Here is a 23,299-nt window from a genome sequence, read left to right on the forward strand (position 1 = left end):
CAGTGAGCCATCCCAGACACAGGGGACCCTGCTCATAGCCCAAACGGATGGACACTGAGGGGCAGGTGTCCGACTCACCTGGCGGGGGACAGGGGTGGTGATTCCCTACAGCTGGTGATCTTTCCAGACTGTCTCCCTCCAGGGGCCACTTCATGTGCAGGAGAGCCAGAAGTGTGTGGCTTCTCTGTGATGTCCTATGCTAGACTGATCAAACAGAAAAGCTCTGCCAAGCTAGGAGGACCCCAGGGAAGGGCACAAATAGCACAGTGGTCATGAGACCGGGATTTGGAATCAGGCGGACCTGGGGTTGCATCTCACTTCCTAACCCTGTGGCTGATTTAGTGTGACACCCCCCACCCAGTGGGGCGGGAGGCAGTGCTCAGCCCGCTGGGGTGCCTCTCCTCTCCACCACCTGTCTTCCTCTCACGGCAGGTACCAGGGACCAACCCCAAATCGAAAGCTTCACACCATGCAACAGCTTGGGGGAACAGAAAGCGCCTTCAGAGCCAGAGGTGGCAGAGGGAAGCTGAATGCTGGGGAAGAACTGAGATCTGGAGACAGAGTTAGGTTCAAATCCTGCCTCTGCCACTTCCCCTCTTGGTGCCCGTTATCTCTGGGCAGGCTGCTTACGATCTAGGTTCCATTTTCTCATCTGTAAATAGTGATGTAAGTAGCTAGTACCTACACACCACAGCCTTGTTGGAAGAGAATCCACACAAAGCGGCCTGGCACATAGCAGGTGCTCAAGAAACATTTCTAGTTCCTGTAATCATACTTATTACTATCATCAGTGTCATCATTATCAGTCCCTCCCTGCATCCCTGGGAGATGACACTTGGCACGTTCTGACTACAGCCCTAAAACAGGGGCACTTTTATCTGTACATTTCAAGGGGAAGAAACTGAGGCCCATACCAAAGGCCCCAGAGGCTAGAGAGGCAGCAGAGCCTGCGCTCAGTTTCCCCTAGGCTGGGTCAGCCTGGCTCCCTTGGCCTGGGCCAAATTACTTCCCTCTCTAGGTCGCATCTTCTAGAGGAGTCTGCCCAGCTCTGAGTCTCAGCCAGCCCAAGGTATGGCCAGGTCTCTCTCTGGGTACATCCAGGGCAGGAAAAGCAGAAAGCACCCCCTCTCCCAGGAGCCCCAACCTTTGTCTGTGTGCCCCAGTCCTGAAAATACTCTTCTGTCGGGGCCCACAGTTCTGGGAGTCTGGGGGGTGGGGGCTCTTCCATCCCAGGACACTAGAATGGGTATCTGTCCACTGGACTCAGCCACCACCCTGCGGCCGAAGGTTACCTCCAATGCCCCAGGCATGCTGATCCGTCTACCACTGCCTCCCTGAAGCAGACAAGCTCTCTGCTCGGGGGTGATGTTGAGGCTGGGGTCGTCTGGGTTTGTAGTCTGCTCTAAGCCATCCTCCTGCCTCCTCCTGTCATGGGACTTTCTCTCATCTCCCTCATAAGAACCTGATTATATTCCTCTCTCCCTGAAAACCATTCTTTCCCTCTGGGATAGTCCCCACTCCTTATGCTGTGTGCTCTGCCCTGGCCAGCTGACCTCCCCACCACACCATTTCTCTTCCCTTCCCTCCAGCTGGTCTAAATTGTTTGAAGCTTCCCCAACACACTCTACTCTCAGGCACCTTGAAACCTCTGCTCGCTGTTCCTACTTAGAACACCCTCCCCTCTCTTGTCCATAGGACAAACTCCTTCTCATCCTTCCAAATTCAAATCAACCACACGTGTATTGCCTGTTGATTTCTGACAAAGACGATGACCCATGACCCCTTACAGAAAGAAGGGATTTTTTTTTTTAGTTAATTGGATAATGACCCCGAGAAAATGAATCTTGACCTCTACATCCACCAGACATAAAAATCTATTTCAAGTGGGTTTGAGACCAGAATATAAAACATAAAACAATGGAACTTCTGGGGGCGCCTGGGTGGCTCAGTGGGTTAAAGCCTCTGCTTTTGGCTCAGGTCATGATCCCAGGATCCTGGGGTTGAGTCTGGCATCAAGTTCTCTGCTCAGCAGGGAGCCTGCTTCCCCCCCCCCCCTCCCCTGCCTGCCTCTCTGCCTACTTGTGATCTCTGTCAAATAAATAAATAAAATCTTGAATATAGCCACAACTTTGTACTAGGCAAAAAGCCAGGATTCAGTGGACACTCTCCGAAGAGTAAAAGATGACAGGTTGGGCTGCATTAAGAACTTGCCTTCTTCAGAGAGTACCCTCCTCAGAAGAATGAAAAGGCAAGACACAGAGCGGGAGGAGATTTTGCAATGTGTACATCCCACAGTGAAAACGCAAGCAGAATATTTTTTAAGCTCCCACAAACCAGTAAGAAAAAGACAGACAACCCAGGAGAAAGCTGAGAGGGGAAATGCTTGAAGAGGCGATTCACTAAGAGGTGGCCAATCAACACGGGGAAAAGTCCTGAGACTCATTAGTCACCCAGGAAATGCAAATTAAATGCACATTTAGTTATCATAACATCTAATACCAATAACGTGGGTGAGGATGTGGAGTAACAGAGGCTCTCGTACAAAGCTTGCAGACGGCACACTGGTGTCGCACTTTGGAAGATTATATGACACTATCTGCTAAAGCTAATTATATACCGCTTTATGACTCAGCAATTGTAAACCTTACGTATTTACCCAACGGAAAAGTATGTACGGTGCATCGAAAGACATCTATGGGACCATTCACAGCAGTGCTCTTCATGATAACCTCCAACTGGCAACAACACAAAGGTTCCACGGTAGAATGGATAAGTTGCAGGATATTCACACAGCGAAATGCAACAGTGAGAACGAACAAAAGAAAGCTTCGTACAGGAATGCTGACCATTCTCCTCATCTATCTGTGGACCTAGAGAAGTCAGTGTGAAGGAGCACATGCTCAGTGATTCCGGGGAAGCCAAGTTCAAAATCAGGCAAGGCTGATCAATGAGATAAGCCAAGATAGGGGTCACCTTTAGGGCGATGGTGACTAAAAGGGAGTGTGGGGTATTTCTGGGGTACTCGAATGCTCTATTTCTTTCTTTCCTTTTTTTTTTTTTTTTTTTTTATAAGATTTTACTTATTTATTTGAGAGAGAGAGAGCACATGCCAGGGGGGTAGGAGGGAGGAGCAGGCAGAGGGAGAAGCAGTTTCCCCGCTGAGAAAGGAGCCTGATGCGGGCCTCAATCCCAGGACCCTGGGATCATGACCTGAGCCAAAGGCAGCGGCTTAACCAACTGAGCCACCCAGGCGCCCCAAGAATGTTCTATTTCTTGACCCACGGAGTTTGTTCACTTTGTGAAAACTCATCAGCTGGATAGTTCTAATCTTTCTCTAAGGATGTTGCATTTCAACTGAAGTTTATTTAAAAGACAAACAAAAGCCCTCATCTCAGGGTCCACCCCCCCTTCCCTCCTTCCACCATGAGCCCCCATCCCCCGCCGTCTCGTCTCGGTGCACATCTCAGAAGCATGTGCCAACTCCCACCCCACCCCCCACCATCCCCACCCCCTGCCAAGAAGCCGCGGCACCTCCTCCTGGAAAGCCAGCTCTACGTCAGACCCTGTGCCAAGCGCCTTGTTTGCCCAGATCACCTCGTTCAATAATAGCTGCCGGGAGGTAAGGTGCTAGCGGCCCTCAGCGGCTGCCTTGAGTCAGCCTCAGTGCCCAGGAAGCTCCCATGCACACACATCCTCTCCTTTAACCCAATGAGGCCGGGCCCGCTGCCTGAAGAGATGGAGGCAAGGGGAGTGTCAGTGTCTTGCCCAAGGGTGCCCAGCTGTCAAGCTCCAGTCCAGAGCCCACACCCCTACACAACACACACTAGGAAACCTCCCCTGGGATTAGAACAGCGCCTGGACACACACAGGTGATTTCTCCAGTGGGGCAGGAATCACGTCCACGCTATGGAAGGGTGGGCAGACAGGGGTGGGGGGGTGGAGACGGGGAGGGATGGAGACCTGCTCCTTCCACGGCTAAGCACCCATGCATCCAGACTCCACCTCACCTCCTGCAGGAAGCTCCGCTGAGGCTCCCAGGCTGGGTTAGAAGCTTCCCCAGGGTTCCCCCTCCCTGAGTCTCCCCATCAGAGCTGTGCTGTTACCCCTTCACCACGTGCCCATCTTTAGCCCCAGGCCCTTTATTCCTACACCTCCAGTCCTCGGCCAGTGCGTGGTGCACAGCCGATATTTAAGGCCTTTGGAAGGAAGGGAGGGAGGCAGAGAGGGCAAGTTCAGAGCCGCTATTGAGATCAACTGGGAACTCCGTCAATCAAGGTCTGAGCAGTGAAGCTTTCCGTGTCCAGGATGGGCATCACTTTCGACCCCTGACCTAAGGAGCTGCAGGGCCACACTCCCTCCCATTCCATGGCCCTCCCCCGGCTGCCCCTAGCCTTTGTCCAAGATTATGGCCAGCCACTTGGCTCCCAGAAACCCTGCCCAGCTTCTTCTCTCCCCCGACCCTCTGCCACCTTGCCCTGAATGCCTGGGTCCTGCTAGTAGCCTGAGGCTAACCCTACCAAAAGGTAACCGAGGACACCATAGAAAGCCCTGGCTACATGGGGAAAAGCAAGCCCAGGGTTCCAAGGAACTTATTACACCCCCTGCCTTTCTAAGTTGGGAGCCACTGACAGTTCTCCGGCAGCAGCCTGAGTGGTACCAGGTGCGAGCAGGCTGGCCCATGGCAGGCAGGGAAAGGGGACAAGCCCCAGGCCACCTGGAACAGAGAGCACACCTGGCAGCTATCCATACATCTGGAGTGATGACAGAGACCCACTGCCAGAGCAAGAAGGAATCCTGGGACAACCCCCCCCCCCACCACCGCCGCCCCCCCTCTGTGCCTGGAGACTCTGATCTCCCCAGCAGGTCATATGCGCAGCATCCCTGTCCCCAATCCCGACCCACCCCCACCCCCACCCCAGATGCCTGGGCGCAGCTGGCTGTGCAGGGGAAGGTGGCAGCTCCCTGGGGGCTGAGCCTGGCTGGCCTGCTGTGAGTGGCTCCAGCCTCTCTGGGCTTAGAGGGCTGAGCCGTAAGCAGCCTTGTTTATCCCTGGGAGGAATGACGGTTTTCCCTGGGCAATGACATCGTGGAAACGGCCTGGCTCTGCAAACAACAAAGCTCCCAGCCCTGGCCTGGGCTCCAGCTTACAGGAGAAAGCCTCTGACCAAAAATGCCTGTAAGCCGTTGACCAAGCAAGGGCTTTCCCTACAGATTTTCAGAGGAGAGTCAGGCTCTAGCTGGCAAGCCGGGGGGTTCTAGAAAGTAATGTGTCACTGGGGAGCACAAAAAAGAGGGAACATCAATATGAAAGCTAGGTGCTTTGAGTCATCTAGTTGGTGTGATAGAGAGGACTTTGGGATGGAAATTGGAGACCTGGGTTCTCGTCCCCACTTGGCTGTTGAATGTTCCCTCAGGCAAGTCCTTCCTTTCAGGCCTTAGTCCCCTATCTGTCCAGAAGGCAAATGGACTCAGCCCTCTCCAGGCCCTTGGGTTAGTAAATGGGAAGAAGCTCTAAGGGCCCCCAGGAGCCCAGCTGGGCAAAGGTACTCCCTCCTGAGAATCAGTCCCACACAAAACCCCGGATCCTCCTCCATGGTTGGCAGCATCCCAAGGGGGCCAAAGATGGGTTCCAAGCCACTGTAGTCCGTGCAAAGGACCAGGAACATTGCATTCGAAGCAGCCGGAGCTGCCCCTTCCATCTCGATGTTGGTGTGAACACCACCCAGCCCAGCATGACCCTGAGTAGGCTCCCCTGTGACCTCAGACAGGCTGAAGCTAACTTTCTCCTTGTTTCACCTCCTGTCAAATCCCCCCCCACCCCCAACCACTTGGCCCTATGGGAGCAAAATAGCCTCTTAGGCCCACACAGAAACTAGGGCTCCTCCAAAGAGTCTCCTCCCTAGGCCCGCGAGTTGGTAGAAACCACTGTGGTAGAAACCACAGAGAGCTAGGAGACAGACAGAAAGAGTTGACTGGGACATCAGGGCTTATCCTTTAGGAAAGCCCATCCTGGCCCTTTCCCACCATGGGCTGGGTTCCAGGCTAGACCCTGGAGACCCAGAGATGAATAAGGCCCAGATCCCATGTAAATAAGATATCAAGGAACCACCCTGGGTGCCACCACCAGAGGACAGACAGGTCCCCATGGCCATATTTGCTCTAGCTGTAGAAGTTTGGGCTCTCTAGCATTAAGACCTGAAGAGAAGAAATGGGTTTTCTGGGCAGTGGGAACCTGTGCAAAGGCAAGCAAGCTGAGGGTGGGGTGAGGGGGTGGTGGCCCTGATACCAAGTACTAGAATCAGCAGTCCCATCAAGGATGTTGGATGGTTCAAGGCCCTGGAGACTTCCCAACGGTGGGGTGGGGGTGGGGAAGGTCCCTCGCCTCAGCCGCCTGCCTCCATCTTCACCATCTCCCTGGCTGTTTTAGATGCCAGGCTGGGCCTTTGCAAGCCCTGCGGTGGAACTTGGCTCCCTGAAGGGCCCGCCCTGGGCTAAGCCATGCCACATGCTAGGGCTGGGGAAGAAGGGAGGTGCCCTTGGCTGGCCACGGAGGACTCAAGGGGCCCTGGTGGAAACTCTGACTATGGCCTCAGGGCCCTGGCTGGGATCCGCAGGCACTGCAGCTCCTTCCTTCTGAGAGATACACCCACTTCAGCCACCTGGACAGAGGAGCCCGACAGTAGCCCCCAGCCATGGGCCTGAGGGCAGCAGGGTGTGCAAAGTTTTCAGTGAGGGGCCTGGTGGCTCTGGGCTCCACTAGGCATCTCAAGCCAGGAGTGCCAGATTCAGAGTTGAACTATGAGACTCAGGTAAGGTAACGGCACCCATGTACCCTGTCCTCACTGCTCCAGGAAGCAGAAGTCCTCCATCCTGGTCCTGGACAAACACCTGCTGTGTGGACACAGTCCCTTCCCAACCTGGACCATGGCTCTTCCATGACGCAGATGTCCCAGGGCGCCAAGGGTCTTCCCAAGACATTTCAGGAAAAGAGTAGAAATGTGGGGCTTCCAAGTCGAAAAAAAAAATTGGCTTCTAAGCCCTCACTGTGGTTAGCTCTGTGGGGTGAGCAAGTCCCTAACATTCACCCCCTCCCCGCCCCGCTACAGTTCTCATCTAGAGCCAAGGGAGCAGGTGCAGGATGCTTCTCAAAGGGCTCAGGGGGCAGAGCACTCCTGCCTGTGCTTCCTGTGGACATTTCAGCAGAAGTCTCTGGAATCAGAGGCAAACACTCCCCCTGCCCTCCCCCCCCCCTGCTGGCTAAGACCCGCCTCCCCACCCCCCACCCCACCCCCACCCCAGACCACCTCCTTGCCTGACCCGGAACTAGGCGAGAGAGCAGCAGCCCCGGTGTCTGGAGTAGAGTCAGCATCCCTGACATGATCACCAGCATAGCTGGCGGAGCACGCCCTCCCCATGCAATGTCCCAACTCGTGGTCACTAAACATTCCTTTCTCCCAGAAAGAAAAACCTGCTGACCAGCCTAGAAGTGGAAAGCAGCACACAGTGATAGCATGCCCCTGGCCCTGTGGGTCCCCACCCGGAGAAAGATCGACCGACAGACAGATACACACACAACAGCTATCTCAGCGTAACACACACGATTTAGTTGCAACGTGCCTATCAATGGCTGCCCTGGGGAAGAAACAATAGGAACAGGGGCATGGGGTGGCCTGGACAAGAGCCCCCCCCCCCCCCCCGCCTACCACACACCCACCCCGTCACCAAGGCACCTACCCAGCACACTCCAGCAGGGACCCAGCAGACTCCCGGCCGCTCCGGCCAGCCAGCCCGCCAGCCCGGTCTCCACCGGGCTCCTCCCGCAGGCGGGAGGGCGGCCGTGGCTGTGGCAGCTCCTGGCCGCCCGTGTCAAGCGGCCGCCGTCCCCAGACAGAGCTTCTTTGTGTCAGCAGAGCTATTTATGGACTTACCCAAGTTCCCCAGGGGAGCGATACCTGCTGGGAAAAGCAGAACCAAATGACCAGGTTCCACCTCCCACATCTAGGTAGCGTTTTCAAAACCCTTGCATCACTCGCCCCTCCTCCTCTTCCTCCTCCTCCTCCTCTTTGCCCTCCTCCTCTTCCTCCTCCTCCTCTTCCTCCTTTCCAAATACACACCCTGTCCAGCCGGCCACCGCGCTGCTGCTCTGGATTTCTTTCTTCCATCAAAGAAAACTCTGATTTCCCAAGTCACTTTCATTGGAGGAGGAGGAGGAGGGGGAGAGCACGATGTCTCAGGAAGCGTCCCCCTCCTCCAGCAACCAGTCCTCAGTCCTTCCGCCGGCAAGGAGCCCCGGCTGCTCCGTTACAGGCTCACACTCACACGCATGCATGCACAGGTCCTGGCTCCCCCGTGCCCGGTCCCCGGGGCCTGGCCCGGCCCCTCAAGAGCCGCTCTGGAGGGAGAGGCAGCCATCGCTGACAGTGGCAGCCCCTGGCGCTGGGATCCCCGAGCCATGTACCCCATAGGCATGCTGAGGGCTCCCCACCCAGGCTGGGGCAGTGCAAAGCCACTGGCTCCTGCTCTGGGCAGGATGGAGCCAATCACCCGCCCAGGCTTCCCGTCACACCCCAACCCCACGCTGCTCACATCCCTGTGGGCGGCTGCGATTTAACCCAGGGTCCTGCAGCCCAGAAGCCACTGACTCTGAGAATGTCACCGCCTCGGGATGGGGGAGTGGCATAGCAGCACCATCCAGTGTTGCCGGAGCTTAGCACTTGTGTGTGTCAAACTCCGGTGAATCAGATAGGCAGAGAGCACGGGGCTTCCTCCCCCACAATATGATGGCTGGGAGAAGCACATTACAACAGCTCAAGGGTTAGGGCCGCAAGTGAAAGAGACATCCCTACTGAGGGACAGTGGGGGGGTGGGAGGGGCAGAAGAAAGAGTCCTGGACTCTGAGGCAAGAGCCCCCAGTTCCAGTTCCAGCTCCAGCACTGGGTGGCTGGGCACTCCTGATCAAGTCCCTGCCTACCTCTGAGCCTGGGTTTCCTCATCTGCAAAATGGGGCTGACAACTCTTGTTCAGGGATCCCATGCCAGGCATTACTCCCAGAACCTGCCCTTCGTAAAGTCACTGTATCCCCACCAGCACTTTGTGAGGCAGGGGCCCTATTCACAGATGGAGAATCTCAGGTACAGAATGGTTGTGTCACACAGCTAGCTGGCTGTGAAGCCAGGACTGAAGACCAGTTGGGCTAACAGCAGGGTGGCCACTCCTCACTCCAGCATAGCCTCCCCCCAACCCCAGAGGCTGCTTTGCCAGCGCCAAGCTGTCTGACGTTGTGGCTATGGTTGCTGCAGTTGGTTGTCTGATCAACAAAGGCAGCCTCGGTTGTGCCTGGGGCCCAAGCTGGGGTGCCCATCCAACAGCAGCTCCAGCCCCAAACTGCTTACTACCAGAGCAGCGGGCGCCCCGGGATGTCACACGGGGGAAGTGATGGGCCAAAGGAGCCCCTGAGCCCTTTCCCACCTCACCCCACCCTGGGCTGAAGCGCTTTCCTCCACGTCTTGGTCTTCCTGTGTCAGTCTCACTGTCTCTGAATGTCTCTCTGAATGTCTCTCGCTGCCCATCTCCCTGCCCCTGACTGTCATCCTGCAGGCTCCTGGGAAGCAGGGTCCATATTATCCTGGGAAACTAAGAAGATGCTGGGGCGCCTGGGTGGCTCAGTTGGTTAAGCAGCCGCCTTTGGCTCAGGTCATGATCCCAGCGTCCTGGGATGGAGCCCCACATCGGGCTCTTTGCTCTGCAGGGAGCCTGCTTCTCCCTCTGCCTCTGCCTGCCACTGTGCCTACCTGTACTCTATCTCTCTGACAAATAAATAAATAAAATCTTTAAAAAAGAAAGAAAGAAAGAAACTAAGAAGATGAGTCTCAAGACAGTCCAGTTCTAATGGGGCTGACCGATTTCTAGTAGGGCTGACTGGTTCCTGGGATGGAATTTCTGTTGCTTGGGATAAGATTGCTTAGGGTGGAGAGCCTGAATGGAGGGTTTCTTGACATGAGAGGAAGCCCTAAGTTTCAACTGGGTCTTCACCTCTCCATCAACAAATGGTTCTAGAGTGCCAACTACATGCCAGGCTCTGTGCTGGGCCCTCGGGATGTGGAAGAGAATGGACAGACCTGGGCTCTGTACTCACAAAGTTCCTGAGGGAGACAGACATCAGCCACACAGCCAGAATAGCGAGTCTGTAATTAGACACTGTGCCACGATGGGCAGAGCAGCTCTGCCAGTCCGTGGGGCGGGATCCAGAACAGATCCAGAAGGCATTCATCATTGCTCTGGAGCACAAGGATAAAGAGCAAAAGGGCCCAGCAGTTCAGCACCCTGAGGGCCAGGAGCCTGCCAGGCCAGGTCAGGAGAACACTTCGTGCCTGGAGGAGCCCACGCAGCTCCCCTCTGCCTCTCCATAGCTCCAGATGCAAATCAGCAAAGCAGGTGGGTCTCCCAGTGTACTGGGGCAGGAGGGGGAGTCACGGACACTCAGACTATCTAAGCCAAAAGGGCCCTTGGAGATCTCTCACCGCTGTCTCCCATTTATAGAGAGTGAATCTGAGGCCCAGAGAGAGAAAGTGACTTTCCCAAGGACACAGAGCAACTGAGTAGCAGGGCTGGGACCCAGGATTTGCTCACTCCCAGTCTAGAGCTCCTTCCACTACACCCCAGTGTTCCTCGGACCTACATAAATGGTAACACTGTTCAGCAAGGGGGAGCTGGGATCAGAGGACAGTGAGATCTAGATGGCCCACTGGCCACAGGGATCGGCACTGGGCACTCAAGGCCTGGGCCGCATTTACCAATCTACCTAATTCACTCGATACACATTTATTTGACACTTCCTATGCCCCAGCACTGGTCAAAGCACTTCCCAGTCGTTGACTCATGAAACCTTCACAGCCCCATCAGATATGTCTAATGTCCCCACTTTATAAATGAGTAAACAGAGGCAGAAAGATGATGAAACATTGTCAAGGTCACGTACTGGTAAGGGCAGAGCTATGGGTCAAGGCCAGTCCACTCTCCACTGTGCCCTGCACCACTACGCAAGGCAGCCCGTGTATCAGACGCACCCCGCCCCCCCCACCCTCACCCCCGCTGCCTGCTAGCCTGGGAAGCTGGCTGGCTCTGTGGTCCAGTCACGCCAGCAGCTCCCAGGGCTGGGACCAGCGAGGGTCAGCAGGGAACCAGTCTGTACACACCTCCCATTTCTGGGGGGCAGCACCCCCAGCCAGAGCCCAAGGCTCCAGAGAGGCCCCTAGAGAGATTCGGCAGCAGCGGGAGCTAGCCCAGGCAACTGGACATACCATTTCATGGTAACGTATCCGCCACTCTCCCTTACTGCCCACCCCGGTGCTCCCAAGCCCCCATCACGAGCCCCGCGCACACGGGAACACACTCACCATCCTTCCTCCTGCACACTCTACCTGAAGAAGGTCACATGCTGGCAATGCCCTCAAGGAAAGGGGGGTACTTGCCAAAGGCTAATACTTAGTAAGTTTCCCCGTCCTGCCTTCTGATCCTAAGTCCACTGGGATTTTGTCCCAGGTTGGGGAGGAGGTTGATGCTGCTAGGGCAGAAACTGGGCACAAGCCAGAGAGAGGCGTGGTCTCAGGAATCCCAGAGCCTGTGACAGGCTGAGACCACTGCAGTCCCCACCAGCAGCTGCTCGGGCTTTTCTTCTCCCTGGAACATTCTCCCTGGAGGATGAAAGAGCCAGGCCTGTGCTTGGGTGGCAGGGCAGTGAAAACCTGAGCCCAGGAATGCTTCTCCCAACCTTCTCCAAAGCCCAGCCCCTGCTCCAACCTTCTATAGAAGAGTATGATGAGCCTGGGTTTAGGAGACTAGAATGATCTGCACATACCCACCCCAGCCCAAGCTTTAAATCTGCTAAGACACTTAGGAATTTCTGGGTCTTTACTCACTGGGTCTCACATCCCTGGTTTAGAGGTCTGCAGACTCCATTCAGGAAGGGCCTCTCCACAGAAGAGTCAGTCAAGACAGATTTATTTGTTACTTCAATAACACTGAATCACTACATGTGCTGGAGCCTGTGCTCAGAGCTGAGGACACAGCTATGGACACAGGAAGACGTGGAAGTAGCCCACTCCTGAGATCTGACCTTGGCACGGACACCACAGGCAGGGGCTGTCCTGCCATGTTCTGGTTTCCATGACCCTAATGCCAGGGTAGGAGACCTGCTCTTCCACTGCTTGCTAAGGGCATGTACCTGGCTCTTCCTGGTGGCACTAGCCTTGTTCTTGGGGCACGGTGTACAAGTGGTGTGGGGGACGGGACACAGCAGGTATCCTCAAGTTCCAGTCCATGGGAGGCTCTGGCGTCCCTTCCCCCTTACTGGTCTCTCTTCCATCCCTAAAACGAGGCGAGAGAGGGGTATCCAGTGGGTCCAGCCCTGCTCCCTTGCTTTCATTGGCCAGTCCTAGGCCCTTCCAGGCTCTCTCACTAGAGGAATTCTGTGGAATTCAGTCAGTGGAATTTAGAAAGAGCACAGGCTTTGGAATAAAAAAAATAAAAAATAAAAACTCAAAGTGTGAGTTACCTTGGGCAAGTCATTTTAATGTCTCGGAGTCTCAGTTGCCTCATCTGTAAAATGGCCCCATGGCCTATGCTCTTCCCCTGGATGCTCTGCCCCCCGCTCCTGCTCCCTAAGCACTTGTCCTCTTGCATCTTCCCCTTCTTCAGCAACTTCAGATACTATACTTAATCTTAGCCAAAAAGCTGAGAAGCGATTCTCTCCTCAGCAACTTCAGGCAGCCAGGCCGAGTCCCAGTCTGCTCCCGGGAACTAGATCTCCCAAGCACAATGAGGAAAAGCCCACGGGCAGTGAAATCCAGAAGATCAAATGTTCACTTGCAGAGCTGTCCCTGCGAACTGCCCCTGGCTGGCTTCTGCCCACAACCCGGGCACACACCGCTGCCACCTCAGTGACATCAGTCTGACCTCAGGCAGCTGCAGAGGTACAGGGGGGCCAAGGGCTGAGACCGTCTCCCTTTCCGGCTGCAGTCTAACTGGCCACATGCTGGCCTAGCATTTCAGACTTTGGGAGCAATCCCCAACCCACTATGCTTGTGCCAGCTTCAGGGTCAGACTGGGTCCTGACTTCCCAAGTTCTTGGCCAGCTTTCAGCACAGACCCACCAACTCAGATACATGGAGGCCAGCCCCGTGACCTTGGCTGCTAGATACAGGGCCTCCTGAGTCTACTTGCTGCTTGGCCTGCTGGACTTGGGCCCAGGCCACCACAAGAGAGGGTCAGCAGAGGAAAGACCAGTCTAAGATGCTGATTTTGCTGCGGTCGTCTGTGAGATCTAGGGCAAGGCCAGTCCCCTCTCTGGGTCTCAGCTTCCGTGTTTCTAAAATGGGCACCAGGGTTTGACGAGGTCAGTGTTACTCAGCATGGTCTACAGAACTGTACTGATCCACAAACTTCTTGTTGGATGAGCAGCAAAATCAAGTGTTTAGAAACGTTTGTAGCGGGGCACCTGGGTGGCTCAGTGGGTTGAGCCCCTGCCTTCAGCTCAGGTCATGATCCCAGGGTCCTGGGATCGAGCCCTGCGTTGGGCTCTCTGCTGGGCAGGGAGCCTGCTTCCCCCTCTCTCTGCCTGCTTCTTTGCCTGCTTGTGATCTCTCTCTCTCCCTCTGTCAAATAAATAAATAAAATATTAAAAAAAAAAGAAAGAAAAAAAAAGAAACGTTTGTAGCCACTTGACATTGATGTGGTACGCGAGCCCGAGATCGGTGTACTGGTGTTACTGAATATGGATTGGGTACAAGGCCGGTTTGAGTGTTCGCAAACCAGCAGGGGAAATCACATGCAGTGTGAGTTTTATAAAAGCATAAGGCCCTTCACCATGGGTGGTTTAAGATGCCCTGCTCTAAATGTTCTTGTTTCCATGAGAAACTACCAACTAGTCTTCCCATCACAATACCTATACTGCAGTGGGATTCATGACCCTGTCACCCAAACTGGTCCCTCTTTACTGTTTCTGCCTTCGAGAATGGGCACCACCATTCACCTGCTTGCTGGAGCCAACATAAGCTGAAAGAGCTTGCCCGCTTAGTACCAGGAAAAACTACCCATAGAGAGCAAAGAGCTCAGTAATGATCTGGTGATATTTCCAAATTCCAAAGACTAGAAAGAGAAATGCTGCTTGTTTCCATAAAGAAACTTTAGAGAATCAACTGAGAACTGTGCTTCTTACAGCATAAATGCTGGGATGACAGAGCATCTCCCTCAAGTATCTGGAGAAGAAGGATTGCTAGCCTAGAATTCTCAACGTCGGAAAATGATGACTCAAACATGACGGCAAATATTTTCAGACTTTGAAAGGCTAAGAAATTATGCCACCCATAGACGCTTTATGGAAAAATTACTCAAGAGAGCTCTCCAGAAAAAAAAGAATAAGTCCAAGCCAAGGAGTCAAGAACGAGATGGTGTGGTATCCAAGAGACGGGCGAGCAATGAATCCGGAAACATACATGCACTGAACTACTGATAGCATATTGAGGAGCTGAATGCAGCTTAAATAAATGACACTTAAAACAGGACGGATGGTCTAAAAATGATAATAATCAGAAACTAAAATTCCAGATGATTTCAACCATCCCTGGGAGGCGCAGAGGAAAGCAAGGAGAAGTATGGGTCAGCTGACACATTCATTGTGGGTAGGAGGAGGTGAGGACAAACTATTCTAGATCTGGTCTCATGACCAATACGGAAATATGTCTATGGAAAAGGTAAGAGTAAAACTCTGGCAGACTAGAATCAGGGTACAGCATTCCAGAGGAAATTTTGCGGAATATTGGGAGGGCAGCCTTGGGATGACTACAGCCACCTACCATAAAGCTAAAATTATTAAGTCTCAACCTGCTGTAGGAATAGACAGTTAATGAGGAGGGGGGTAAAACTTGAAAAATAAACCATACAGTTCAAGGTGGGAGGGTGAATATTATATAATCCTGTGGTGAATACCACAACCCCAAAGGCAAAAACAATTAAAAATTTATAGCTATATTAGTCATCAGAAAAATGCAATTCAAAACCACAGCAAGATACGACTTCAGACCCAGGAGGATGGTTATCGTTTTTAAAAATGGTAAAATAACAAGTGTTATCCGAGAGACTGTGGGGAAAGTAGAACCCTCATACACTGATGGTGGGGAGGAGAAATCATGCAGTCCCTCTGGAAAACAGTCTAGCGGGTCCTCCAAAAGTTACACATAAAGTTGCCATTTGACCTGGGGGAGGCACATATTGCCGAGAAGTGGATACATATGTCTGCACAAAAACCTGCACACAAGCATTTACAGCAGCCTTATCTACAGCAGCCGCAAGGCAGAAACAATTCAAACATTCATCAATGGATAACCAGGAAAATGAAATGCGGTGTAGCCCTGGATCCACCCTTCCATGAAATATTAGACAGCCGTACAGAGAAACAAAGCACAGTCACGTGCTTTGGATGAACTCTGGAAATATGACACGAAGTGAAAGAAGCCGGCCACCAAACCCCAAATATTACAGGATTCCACTTATATATATGAACAGTCCAGAAGAGGCAAGTCTATACAGACAAGAAAGTGTCTCAGTGGTTGCCTTGGGTTGGAGGAGGTGGGGGCTGACAGCTGCAGGGTCCGCTTTCTTCTGGAGATTCTAATATTGATTGAGGTGATTGTTGCAAAAGTCTGGGGGATACACCAAAGAAACACAATGAATGAATGAATTCTATGACATATAAATAATATCTCGAAAAGAGGCTACTTAGGGGCACCTGGGTGGCTCAGTTACTGGGCATCTGCCTTTGGCTTGGGTCATGATCCCAGCCAGGGCCCTAGGATCAAGCCCTGAGTTGGGGTCCCTGCTTGGTGGGAAACCTGCTTCTCCCTCCCCCACTCCCCCTGCATATGTTCCCTCTCTTGTTGTCTCTTGCTCTGTCAAATAAATAAATAAAATCTCAAAAAAAAAAAGATGCTACCAAAACAATTTATAGACATGACTGACTGGATTCCAATATCAATTGGAAACAACTACAGTTTTAAAGAATAATAAAAACACGAATATCTTTATTATATAGAGAGCTCTGGTCAGCTAATAAACTGTAAGCAGCCCAATTTTTTAAATGTGCGAAAGGACTCAAAAAAGAGGCAATGCAAGTGACTAAAGGCATATAAACAAATATTCAACATCTCTAGAAATCAAAGGCATTAACCCCCATTGAAGAGTAACAATGCAGTGTTGGTGAGGGTGCCAGGAAATGGGCATTCTCTCACCCAGACTCTCAGTTTGCTTGGGACAAAAGGGGTTTCTCAACAAGCAGGACTTTCTGTGCTAAAAAGGGAAAGTCCTGGGGCGCCTGAATGGCTCAGTCACTTAAGTGTCCACCTCTTGGTTTTGGCTCAGGTCATGACCTCAGGGTCTTGAGATCAAGCCTTTCATTGGGCTCCACACTCAGCCCAGAGTCTGCCTGAGATTCTCTCCCTCTCCCTTTGCCCCTCCCCTCTGCTCCTGCACTCTCTCTCACTCTCCCCCCCCCCTCACCAAATAAAGTAAATAAATAAAATATTTCAAGTACAGATCATAAATCTGTACAGCCATTCCAGGGAGTCATTTAGAAATAGTTATCAAGAAGCTTTTTTACAAATATATACTTTCTGGCTTGGAATTCTACTACCTGGAATTTATTCTCATAAAATTCATTTAACAAATATTGGTGGAGGGTCGAACATGTATACTGGATGATGCCAGGGGATACCAAGATATGCCTATAAGTATTTTTATCTCGGGGTTTTGTAACAATGAAAAGTTGGAGGGGTGCTTGGGTGGCTCAGTTGGTTGGGCTCCAGGCTCTTGGTTTTAGCTCAGGTCATGATCTCATGGATCATGAGGTCAAGCCTCCGTTGGGCTCCCTGCTCATCGGGGAGTCTGCTTGAGATTTTCTCTCCCTCTCCCTCTGCCCCTCCTCCCATTTGTGCTCACTCTTTCTCAAATAAATAAATAAATATTTATTTATTCATTCATTCATTCATAAACAAATATCTATTTAAATATCTAATATTTAAATATCTATTTAAATTTATTTGAATGTTTATTTATGAATATTTATTTATTTATTTGACAGAGATCACAAGTAGGCAGAGAGGGAGAGAGAGAGGAGGAAGCAGGCTCCCCACTGAGCAGAGAGCCTGATGCGGGGTTCGATTCCAGGACCCTGGGATCATGACCTGAGCTGTAGGCAGAGGCTTTAACCCACTGAGCCACCCAAGCGCCCCTCAAATAAATAAATCTTTAAAAAAAAAGAAAAGAAAAGAAAAATTGGAAACAAATTACATGTTGAACTACTGGAGATCATTTAGATAAACACAATGAAATACTCCCCAAATGCTAAAAATGATGCTGTAGAAGAATATTTATTGATATGGAAATATGGATACACCACACATTGCTGAATAGAAAAGAAACAAGTTAGAAAGTTGTGTGCACCAGTAACCCCAATTTGCAAAGTAGATACTCATGTGTATAAAAAAATGCCTCACAGGATACACCCCAAAATGTTAACAATGTTTGTCTCTGGGTGTTGGGATTAAAAGTGAACTTCATTTCCTTCTTCTGCTTCAACTGTATTAAATGTTTTCATCATAATAAACACGAATCGCTTTTGTAACAACACGACAGAAGTCAACTGCCTTTAAGAAACAAACCAACACCTGCCATGCCTCCATTGGTAGAAGCCCCAAGGAGAGGGGTTCAGAAAGTCAAGTCTGTGTGCAGGACAGCTACCATGACTGACTGAGTACCTTCTGCATGCCAGGACTTCACACAGCCCATCCCCTCAAGTGCTCCCAAGAATCCAGCGAGATAGGGGTCCTCATCTCATTTGACTGATGCTACCTACCACTAGGTAGACACACAGATGACACCTAACATTAGGTAGGTGGTAGACATACAGGTAGACACAAAGATGACACCTACCACTAATTGCACAGCTACTGAGAAGCAAAACTGAGTTTGGGCCCAGGCCCCTGCCTCTACCTTAGCTAGGTGTCCTTGTTCCTGAGGAAGGGCAGAGAAAGGTCCTGAGCTAGTAGGCCCTCTGTCCTGTAGGCCCTTGTCTGCCGTCCCCGCAGACCGTCCAGGAGGCGACAGAAGAACAAGTTAGAAGGGTGGGGACACCAGCAAAGGGAAGGCGTGGCGTTAGAAGGCCCACTGGCAGAGGTCATGGCTCTGGGCAAACTGGCCTGTACTCCTCGCCTGCTGGGCGACTCTCAGGAAGCCCAACCACATCCGGCCCCAGGAGTTCCCAGGCTCTGTGCACACCCAGAGGCAGTGAGAGAAAGCCTCCCAAAGCCTGCAGCTTCCCTGCTGAAACAGCAGGGGCAAAAGAGCCTGCCAGGGGAGACCTTCTTCCTAGGCCCAGCCACTGCTGGCCAGTCCATTCCCGCGGGGCCTCCTCTTCTGTTTGCGAACAGGGTGTGAAGGATGATGGCTCTAGGACCCTCCCAGACCTAAATTCTCCGAACCTACGGCCCTTCCTCACATAGAGCCTGGCAGGAAGAGGAAGGGGGTGAGGCGCCCCACCCAGCTCCCAAAGGATCCCCCCTCCTCTTCCCCTCAGCTGCATTCCCACCACTATTTTTAGAACAGAGCACAGGGAGCATCTCCACCAGTCCTGCCACGCTCAGAGCCCCAGCTGGAACAGCAGCCCCATTCATTATGCTCCAGCAGGAACACACCAGGAATTTATAGACCAGCCAGCCGACTAGACAACCTCTCCCCACACCATTAGCCAGGCCGTTTCTCAATATTTCCATTACAGCCCAAAGTGGTGACTGACTTTTTCTAATGACAACACAGCTGAGTCAGACAAGAGGGTGTCTCTAGGACATCTGTGCCCTCCCCTGCCCCCAACCTAGCCGACTCTTCAAAAGTCACAGAAGAGGGACACTGGACTGGAAGCTTATTTTGGGGCCTAGTTTCAGTTCTAACACCAACTGCTTGGCCCTTGGCCAGGTTCTTGCCCCTCTCTTGGTCTTGGTTTCTATAAATCAGCTTGTTCATCAACCCATCTTGGGTGGGAGGAGGGAGAATTTTCAGTTCCCCATTCAAAGGTTCAGTGGTTCCATCAAAACTCCAGTCATTCATAAAATAAACACTGTACTCATTGGTTCTTGGGTATGTATTGAGTTGTGTTCCCAAGGTCTATCTGAGAGTTGATGACAGGTCTCAGAATGCACTCTCCCACTGAAAACTCTGTTTTAAATAGTGGTCAGCTTCTTGGGCTAGCCTACTTAATTAACCCTTAATGTTCTTCCATGAGGAGCAATAGCCGAAAGCTATCAGAGAAAGTCATTCCCATTTGAAAGACAGGGAAATTTACCTGGAATAGTGTTTGAGTGAAAGAAGATATACTTTAAAGGCAATGAAAAATGTCAGGGGTGACTTCTGGGGAAGAGTCTGAAGGAGATTTCTGACCACACGAGAAACGAAAGGTACTGAGTATTGATTACCACAAATTCCACTTGAAAGTCAGCATAGGTCATAGACCTAGTCATGGGAAAGGTTAAAGAACACATATATGTGAAGTTCAAACAAGAGTCTGTGAGTAGAAAGGAAAAAGGAAGAGGTGAGGATTTGGGGTTAGAAGCTCTTTGTACTGGCTTCTTGGGGGCCAGTCTGGAAGGAGGCATCTTTGTGTGAGAGGAGGCAGGAGTATGTTCATAATTTGTGTACCTATGATAGGGATCCCTTCCAGTATGAGATCTGTAAGTATATCGTGAGTACATGATGAATAGTAACCACACAATAATGTGAATATTAACCAATATTGAATATTAGCCACACATTTGCATATACCCACCATGCATACACTCTTGTTCCAATGTGAAGACCAAATTGTCTGTTTTCTTTCTCCCTTTAACCTGCTACTAAGAGTTCTGAGACTTTGAAGATGACTCCTGGAGCTCATCTAGATTCAACTGTCTCACTTTTCTTGGTAAAGAAGCAGATAATCAGAGAGAGAGAGTAATTTGCCCAAAGTCCATAGTGAGTTACCGGCAACATCAGGATTTGAACTAAGATCTTCAGGTTTTCTCTGAGGGCAAGAGTTTCAGTGAGAGGGGAGCCCCACAAATCTGGGGAAGAGAACCATGGGAGCAGCTCTGGTCAGTTCTCCTTTGTCTCTGAGGATGCAAGGAGTCAGCATAGACTATTGTAGTATCCATGACCCTGAAATGAACTTGGCCAGATTGTTTAGTAAAACACGTGGGGATCCAGGCTCTGCTCTCACCAGATGGAGGCACAACAGAGAAAGTTCTCAGCCAAGACAGTCAGGAGCTTTGGCTTGACCACTTACTTGCCCATGACTATGGCCAGGTCACTTACCTGGTTTGAGACTCAGTTTCCTTATTTAAATTCTAGAACATGAGAGTCTCAAACCATAGGACCCAATTCAATTCTACAACATCTCCTGAGTACGTATCAAGAATAGGGCAGTAACAGAAAAAGAGTTAGACAAGATAGGACGGCTACTGGCTGCCAAGGAGCTCACAGTCTTGCAGAAGAGACATATCTGCCTAACGCACTGTTAAGGGTGAATGCCATGGGGCCACAGAGAAGGAAGCAACGACTTCTGATGCACTTTTGATGCACGTCTGAGAATAGTGTCTCTGGAGAGGGGCTGAGCCCTAAAGGTTGAGGACTGCAGGGGCCGCAAAGAGGCGCAGGCAGCCATAGGTGGAATGGCTGAAATACGAATGCACAGAGTTCGGAGAAGGGTTGAAATAATCCAGGGTGGTCAGACTGGCGGCACACAATGAGAGTAGAGGGTACCCAGTGAGAGCCGAGCAGAGACCTGGCCTTTATTCTAACAACAGCCTCCCTCACGGTCTGAAGCAGCTTGGCTGGTCTGTGATGGCTGGAAAGCAGTAATGCAGAGCAATCCAAGGGGCCCTGACACTGGGCCACCACAGTCCAATCCTCGCCACCCCCACTATGTGACCTTGGGCAAGTTTCTTAACTTCTCTGAGACTCAGCGTCTTTCTCTACCAGCTGGGTGTAAGGAGAGTAGATGTGTAACAGGGATAGTGAACCTCATGAGGGCCGGATTAAAGAGACAACACAGGTCATAGTGTACATACTCACCCGACCACCCCATGTTATCATTCTGCCCTTAAGCCAAGGATCTGGGAACAAGGGCAGGATGGTGGCCCTGTTCAGAGAAAGGCTTGAGGGAAGATAAGGTCAAGACAGTATGGAGAGTCAGGTTGTGCTGTCTTCCTTAAGAGCTAAAACAAGGGGGCACCTCGGTGGCTCAGTGGGTTTAAGCCTCTGCCTTCGGCTCAGGTCCTGGGATCGAGCCCCACATCAGGCTCTCTGCTCAGTAGGGAGCCTGCCTCCCCCTCTCTCTGTGCCTGCCTCTCTGCCTACTTGTGATTTCTGTCTGTCAAATAAATAAATAAAATCTTTAAAAAAAAGGGGGGGGGGTAAAGCAAGAAGACCACCGTGGCAGAGGAGAAGGGCAAGATGGCGAAGCTGGCAGTCTGTCCAGAGCCAGATGGGCAGCAAGCAGGGGAGAGGAGAAGGCTGCAGAGATTGGAAAACACTTGAGCCATTTAGGGGAAAAGAGCCTGCTTCCTCAGGGGAATGTCTGAAATCCAGTCCAGCTGATTCCCAGTCACTTGGGGTTGAGATTTAGAACTAGTCAATTAGCAAAATCTGGGCCCAGAGTGCAGAGCCGACTCTCTCCCTGCCCTTGATGGGGCTCGGGCCAAAGGCCTATTTCCAGGACTCAGGTCCTAAACCTGTAGCTATCCCCTTCTGCCTTTGGCCTCAGTTCCATTGCTGCTGGGTACCCAGTACTGTGTCGGCTGATCCTCTAGAATGCCAGAGTCGAAAGGGAAAGGGCCTCAGTGACCATTCCAGCGCCCCCTCACAGCCTGCCTTCAGGAACTCTCCCTTGTCCTTCATATCAAATCTGGTGTGAAGCTCTTGCGCTTTTCTGGGCTACCCCTTGGACACGTGAACTCTGGGAGCTTAGTCTCCACTGTGCGGAGAATAAGATTCATTTATCCTAAGGCATCTCCTCTAGAGCTGAAAGGGCCACGGCTTTCACATGCACGATATCATCCTCCTGCCTCTCCCGGAAGTAGATGATTGATTTCCCTGCTTCCGCCCGCAAAGAGCAAGCCTCTGCATCTGGGATGAGCAGTGGGTCAGATGGAAAGGCCCTGGCTTGTCTTGCCAGCTGTGTGATCTGGGATAAATCATTTAACGTCTCTGAGTCCCAGGCCCTTTTACCCGTACAGCGAGGCTGCTGGTGGTCTGGGGAGATAATGCCTGGGGACCCTGGCTGCCACCCTGGAAGGCCCCGCTGTCCCTGTGAGGAACCCTCCCAGAGATGGCCTCCACCCTCACTCTGCAAACCCCACCTGGGGCTGTGTGAGAAAGGAGGGCTTTGGTGGATGAAAAATGTTTAAATAAAAGATAAAAAAAATAAACAGACAAGACATACATAAAGAAATGTCCTTATATCCAACAGGTCCCAGCTCCCAAAGGGTCAAAAGGCCAGGCCAGCAGAGACCCGGCATGGCTCCTTCCAGGAGAGACAGAGTTTCAAAAGACCCAGCGCCTGAGAACTCAGAAAACACGGGATCCGAGGGTGTGAGGAGAACTTAAAGGATCACTTTGTATTCAAATCGCACAGATGGCCTTTTTAACAATAAATGGTTTGCTCCCATCCTCCCGGCTCCCAGGCCCCAGACACCAAACGAAGACAATTGGACCATCAGGAAAGAGACCATTGTGTAGGCTTCTTAGCATGATTTATGTGGAGGGCGGGGCCCAGCCGTGTTTCCCGTGATTATGACTCTCAGATGCCATTTCCATGGCATGTCCTTCATCCCGGGCTGGGACGGCCAAGGACACTGAAGAGCGGCAGCTGCTCCGTCCTATCTCATCTTCTCGAGCCCGTGGAGCCCAGGGCATTGTTTCATCCATCTGAGAGGCAGAGCCTCAGTGGTGCTGTGGCTCCCCACGGTCCCCAGATGGACGGGCCCAGGCCCTCCAGGAGCTGATGTTTGCTCCCCCAGCGGCTGGCTGGGCCTAGGACCCCAACGGGAGCACCAGTCAAGTCAGCAGGTTGTTGGGGACAAGCTGGGAGGAAAGCCCTGTCCCCAGGGCTCCGTGTTATGTTCTGATTCTCCATTTCCCGGTGGCCAGAGCTCCTGTCCTCGGCAACAGTCGGCGGGGGGGGGGGGGGGGGGGGGGGGGGGGGGCCCGGGGCGGGGGGGGG

The 23,299-nt window shown here is 52.0% G+C and overlaps 1 protein-coding gene across 6 annotated transcripts in view; it reads right to left on the bottom strand.

The window, feature by feature from the left end:
* The window catches only part of RGS3 (regulator of G protein signaling 3), a 117,618-nt gene that overhangs the window by 23,488 nt on the left and 70,831 nt on the right, over window positions 1-23,299 (bottom strand). Inside the window, exon 1 of one of the 6 annotated variants that reach the window (XM_059411005.1) lies at window positions 7,929-8,015. The exons of 4 other annotated variants lie outside the window; for them this stretch is intronic. The gene's annotated coding sequence lies outside the window, so the exon portion shown is untranslated. Of the gene's footprint in view, window positions 1-7,734; window positions 7,894-7,928; window positions 8,016-23,299 lie in introns of those variants that run through there. One more of the 6 variants, XM_059411004.1, reaches the window with a different exon arrangement.

This window comes from Mustela nigripes, chromosome 9 (genome assembly GCF_022355385.1).
Source record: "Mustela nigripes isolate SB6536 chromosome 9, MUSNIG.SB6536, whole genome shotgun sequence".
In the NCBI taxonomy this organism is placed as follows: domain Eukaryota; kingdom Metazoa; phylum Chordata; class Mammalia; order Carnivora; family Mustelidae; genus Mustela; species Mustela nigripes.